Raw genomic sequence first — 6337 nt, 5'->3', positions numbered from 1 at the left:
ATGTACTTTGTATAATTTGAAATAGAAATCAAACAATAAATCAAAACAATGTCTACATCAAAAAAAGAAGAAAGCTGATAGACTTGAATTTAATTTATGTAATGCCTTCTAAATGCATGTAGCATGATATTCCCTGGTGCTGTTCATGTGTTGTACTCTGATTGCTTGATTCTATTAAATAAAGTGTGACAAAAACTCTGATTTGATAGTATATGTGCTGCTTTTCCCCTTCCCTTACCCCCCTCCTCTCTCACTGTGTGCATGAATACTGTATGTGCATGCGTGTGTGCATGTGGGCTGTGTGTGTGTGTGTGTGTGTGTGTGTGTGTGTGTGTGTGTGTGTGTGTGTGTGTGTGTGTGTGTGTGTGTGTGTGTGTGTGTGTGTGTGTGTGTGTGTGTGTGTGTGTGTACGTACATCTCTTTGTGACACATACAGCATGAGGCTCAGCTGCACACTGGCCCCTAATGGACCCAGTCAATGGGGAGGCTTTTCCTGTTGTCTATATCCAGGTCAAAAGCGTGTGTGTGTGTGTGTGTGTGTGTGTGTGTGTGTGTGTGTGTGTGTGTGTGTGTGTTTCTCTGCGTGCATACTAGCTGAGACATGCAGGACTGATGTGTGCTGTTGAGAGAGAGAGGTAGAATGCCTACGCGATTGCAAATTATGCAAAATCTTATTTTAGCTCCATTTCATGATCCGCCTTGCACACTCAATCTATGGGTCAAGTTTTACACTCTCTTAAAGTAACACTGAGGATTTTGCTGTGTGCCTTTTCTAGCACTGAGAGACGAACAATAAAGCACAACAATGCCCCATGCTTGAGCAGTGTTGTCCCATCCACAGAGTTTAAAAGGTCCCACTCTACACACACTGGTTTGTCTCTCTTGTTCTTTTGGATTCTTTATTTGTATTATAAAAAATACATATGGTTATATAATCAAAAATCATGTATTATGCAAAATGACACATTGTGTGTGTGTGTGTGTGTGTGTGTGTGTGTGTGTGTGTGTGCGTGCGCGTGCGTGCGTGCGTGCGTGCGTGCGTGCGTGAGAGAGAGAGAGAGAGAGAGAGAGAGAGAGAGAGAGAGAGAGAGAGAGACAGACAGACAGACAGACAGACAGAGAGTGAAAGATAGAGTGAGTGAAAGAGAGAGAGAGAGAGAGAGAGAGAGAGAGAGAGAGAGAGAGAGAGAGAGAGAGAGAGAGAGAGAGAGAGAGAGAGAGAGATTTGTATCAACTGTCAGCTGCTGTGGACATGTTCATCTACATAAAAGAGAACAGAAACACTGCCTCTAATAATAATCCTGACATGGAGGAGCAACATAACAGATATAGTGTGTGTGTGTGTGTGTGTGTGTGTGTGTGTGTGTGTGTGTGTGTGTGTGTGTGTGTGTGTGTGTGTGTGTGTGTGTGTGTGTGTGTGTGTGTGTGTGTGTGTGTGTGTGTGTGTGTGTGTGTGTGTGTGCGTGCGTGCACGCGCGTGACAGAGAGAGAGAGAGAGAGAGAGAGAGAGAGAGAGAGAGAGAGAGAGAGAGAGAGAGAGAGAGAGAGAGAGAGGGGTGTGGTGGGGGCAGTGAGCAGTGAAGCACTGCTGTCCTGCACAAAGAAGATAAAACTACTAATGGCTTGGACCCTCTCTAATGGAATGCTCTAAATGTGTGTGTGTGTGTGTGTGTGTGTGTGTGTGTGTGTGTGTGTGTGTGTGTGTGTGTGTGTGTGTTTGTTGTGCGCGTGGCAACAAAACATTGCCTGCATTCAAAGCATCTCTTATTCATCACTGCATTACTTTTGTGTTCAGGTCCTGTCTTGTCATCTATTTACAGAATGACTTCCTGTTGATGTCTCTATCTCTTTCATGCACAAATGTATTTAAGGTCCAATTAGGCTGTATTATAAAAATATAATACTGTATATTCCCAAATACTTTGGTTACTAGGGTTGTATGCACATGAGAAGTGAAAAATAAAAGAAAAAAATAAATTGAATAATGTTTTAAAATAACGCTTTCATTAAGAATTGGAGATTAAGAAATGAAGGCAAGGCCACAGGGCAAGGCAACTCTATTTGCATAGCACATACACCAGGGCAATCCCTAGTTCTTCACGCAATACAAACACAGTAAGCTATCTATCTATACATTCATGAAACCTTGTGTCTGTCTGTCAGTGATCCCTGATTCCCTGTATCTCCATATTTAGTTGATCGGTCATATTAGTAGGTACCGCACGCACTGGGTAAAATAGGTACTCTGACAAAGTGCAACGGGTATTGCATAAACCTATGTACCTGTGTCTGTACAGCAGTGGTTCTCAAACTTTTTTATTTCAAGGACCCCCATAACTCTGAGAGTGTACAAAATGGAACCAAATGGACCCGTAAGGGTCCATTTGGTTCCATGTGTACACTCTCTGAGTTACAGACCTGTAAGGGTCCATTTGGAACCCCCTCACGGAACCCAGAGAGTACAGTCCAGAAAAAAAGATTAAAAGCACAGCAAATACTTTTGATGAAACAAATACAACACTTCCTCTGTATTTGGAAAAGGTGACACTATCCAACAAAATCACTGACAGCACATAAAATAGGAATTATTGTGCTTTCATCGTCATTTTTTAAATGTATAGTAGGTAACAAAATGCTGACACTGTCTTATAGCCTGGTTAGAGGTTATATTATTTTGTGCTGTGGTCACAACTAGATACACACCGCCCTCTGCTGGAAGAGATGAGGAAGCATGAAATTGTGCCCTGGTTATGATCTTAAATCATTGGTTGTAGGTCAGTGTGTTTAACAACATCCCTAAATTGTCGATAAAGAACTCAACAAAGCCTAACCCTAACCTCTCCGACTGGACACTGAATGTAGGGAAGTGGGGACAGTCAGAAACACTTGCCGCTTCAGCAAAGTAAATATATGTGTCCTTTTGGCATTGACACATGTGCAGAAAAACGTATCAACAAGTAACCTAATAGATAAGGTAAGGGCATACAATCATGCATGTTGAGGGGGTCAACATTACCAATAATCTATCTCAGTTATGAATGAATGAATGAATGAATAAAAAATACAGTTAGAGGTTCTAACTTTTACAGAACCTGGGATCATTTTCTTTTTAATATTATCACTTTAACTGCAATTCGACACAAGCTTGGATTAATATCCCTCTCTTTTAATTTTCATGTATGTTTTTATAAACCATTCTATTCCCCTCAGGGCCTGGGTGTGGGTGCTTCAGGGTGGATTTAGCTATGGTGATTGGTGAACTCCCTGAACTCACTTCATTATAGTCCTGCACTATGCACTTATAGGCAGGCCATCAGTGGTAAGAAGCAAGGACTTGGCTTCAATATTATATCCAGGAGAACTACTCTAGACAGCTCCCTGTTGTACCCCTAGCGGACATGCACTATGCAGATGACATGATGTGAGCTTGTAGATCAGCTATTTTCACAATTATTGCACAGGGTGCGGCTGGAACCGGGAAGTGAGACAGGGGACCTTAGAATATAGCTAAAACCTGTTTATGCCAGATTAAATTAGGTTTTTGTAGAAATCTGACGGAGTTGACAACGATGGCACAACTTTAAAGGGCAAAAACCTTTACGAAAAAACACATTAAAAAAAAAAGGTTCTTACACCTATGTTATCAATATACATGGTTAGTTTTTTAAATGCTTTAAAAAAAGAAAGAAAAATATATATTTGAAGTTGTGGAAGCCAGACCAAAACATTATCACAGTATCAATCTTATGTAATTCATATATATAAATCCTTTAAGAATATATTTTCACCAAAAATTTTTTTTAAAATTAGTTTGTTAATAAATAATAATTTCTTATGTTTTGGTAGGACATGATTTGTCCCAATTCTCAAGAATGGGTGCTATACTAAAGTAGAAAACGGGGTCCTAAAGAATGACTAGAGGGTGCCTGAAATAAGCCTTCACTAAATTAATTTGGCAAAAAATAAATAAATGTGGCTATGGGGAATTGTGTACAACCTTAAAATGAGGAAAGTGTTTGCATGGAGGGCTCTGAATGACATGGCCAGTGTGTGGAAGAAGCACCTCCCAAGCCATATCAACCTCAGCTTCTTTCCTTCGACTGTAGAATCTGTTCTCCTATATGGCTGTGAACTTGAAGGACTCTCAAGCCTTCCCTTGCAGCACACTGTGCAGTACTAAACATCAACCAGAACTTGCATGTTTCCAACAAGCATCTGTACGGGGGCTTACCAAGAGTCGCTTGGCCTCACTGCCACAGACACCAAGTCTAGTAGTAGTTCCCACACCCTGCTAGGAAACTTTTGCTATGGGATGCAGCCTATAGAGCCAACACAGGGACATCGATCACAAGGGCGTCCCACACCTACCTACGTTGAAAAAAAGGTACAAGCTGAAGCTCCCATAATTTGCAGTATTCAGGAAAGGGCAAAAGAATGGAGATTTAAAGAAAAAAAGGAAAAGAGGGCATAAGTGGAGAGATAGATGTTTGTTTGTCCTGATGAAGGTCTAACGACCGAAACGTTGATTTAATAAAGAGCATGCTTTTTGCAAGTTCCAGACAGTGGACCTTTTTCCTTGATTTGAGATCCCTTTCTAAAGATTTGGACCTGTCCTACACACCTGTCACTAACCTTTGAGGTGTGCATCGGCCGTGTCTTTTAATAAAAGTAGAGAGATAGAAATGCATAATCTATGCCCCTGTTTCTTCCTCAACAGACATGCATCTATGCCCCTGTTTATTCCTCAACAGACATGCATCTATGCCCCTGTTTATTCCTCAACAGACATGCATCTATGCCTGTTTCTTCCTCAACAGACATGCATCTATGCCTGTTTCTTCCTCAACAGACATGCATCTATGCCCCTGTTTCTTCCTCAACAGACATGCATCTATGCCTGTTTCTTCCTCAACAGACATGCATCTATGCCCCTGTTTCTTCCTCAACAGACATGCATCTATGCCCCTGTTTCTTCCTCAACAGACATGCATCTATGCCCCTATTTCTTCCTCAACAGACATGCATCCAGTGGTGGAAAGGAACTAAGCACATTTACTCAAGTACTGTGCAAGTACACTTTTTAGGTATTTATTTATTTTACTGGAGTATTTCCATTACTTCTACTCCACTACATCTCAGAGGCAAATATTGTACTTTTTATTCCACTATAATTATTTGAAAACTTTAGTTACTAGTTACTTTGTAGATTTTGATTATTATTACAAAACCACTTCAGACCTTGGCAATTTGAAAATAGCAAATTTTGATACCAATACTTTTGTACGTTTACTCAAGTAAATTTCGAATTTCGGACTTTTACTTACAACAGAGTATTTCTATATTGCAGTATTGATACTTTTACTTAAGTAAAAAAAACACCACTGCATGCATCTACGCCCCTGTTTCTTCCTCAACAGACAGACATGCATCTATGGCTGCAGCGCTCAGAATGCATCAGGTATTATAACGGGACACATGCACCACCACCACACGTTCACTCTCCATCCATCACGCCCACCACCACCTTACGTTCACTCTCCATCACGCCCACCACCACCTTACGTTCACTCTCCATCACGCCCACCACCACCAACTCACATTCACTCTCCATCACGCCACCGCGCACGTGCCGCCCGTAGAACCTGACGGTGGATGTCGCATTATGGCTCGGTCTCCTTGGCAACCAATAATATCATGAAACCCCAGCAAACGGAGACGGACATGGAAATACCGCGTTCGCCGTTGGCTGAAGGAACGCACTGACAGAAGCAGGTCCAATGAGCAGCCTGGCCGAAACGACTTGTGGGCACTGTGGTCTAAATACAGGGTTGCCAGATTCTGTGAGAGAAACAAGCAACCAGGTCTAAGAAAACAAGCCCAAAAGAAGCGACACATGAGCACTTTAAACATATACATTGGCTATTTCAAAATAACCGAGCTACAAGCTCACAACAATTGTGTTGTTAAAATATTCCAAAATATTAATTTCCCCCCCTTTTCCCCCCAAAAGATTTTATATGAAAATAGCAGATCTACAAGCTTGCATCAATTTAAAAAATTGGAAAATGTTGAATATTTTGGAATATTTAAACAACGCAAATCTTGTATGGGGGGGGGGTCCCTGGCACAAATACATATTAATTTGGGGGTCCTTGACATGAAAATGTTTGAGTACCACTGGTTTAAATGAGATTGGGAAACAAGCCCAAATAAGCAACCCGCGCAACTACCTATTTTTACAAGCAAATTAACAGAAAAACAAAGCCACTTATAATAAGCAGACATGGCAACACTGTCTAAATACTGTAAGGATCTGTACTCGGCCAGGGCCGAACTG

General features: G+C 41.2%; 1 protein-coding gene across 1 annotated transcript in view; it reads right to left on the bottom strand.

Annotated features, from left to right (window-relative positions):
* rpusd1 (RNA pseudouridine synthase domain containing 1) overlaps positions 1 to 6337 on the bottom strand; it is a 426852-nt gene that overhangs the window by 66133 nt on the left and 354382 nt on the right. The window lies entirely within an intron of this gene.

The sequence above is a fragment of the Gymnoscopelus microlampas genome, assembly GCF_963454915.1.
Source record: "Gymnoscopelus microlampas genome assembly, chromosome: 11".
Lineage (NCBI taxonomy): Eukaryota > Metazoa > Chordata > Actinopteri > Myctophiformes > Myctophidae > Gymnoscopelus > Gymnoscopelus microlampas.
Note: the sequence above shows the minus strand (reverse complement) of the source record. Positions and strands in the feature narration are given on the sequence as shown.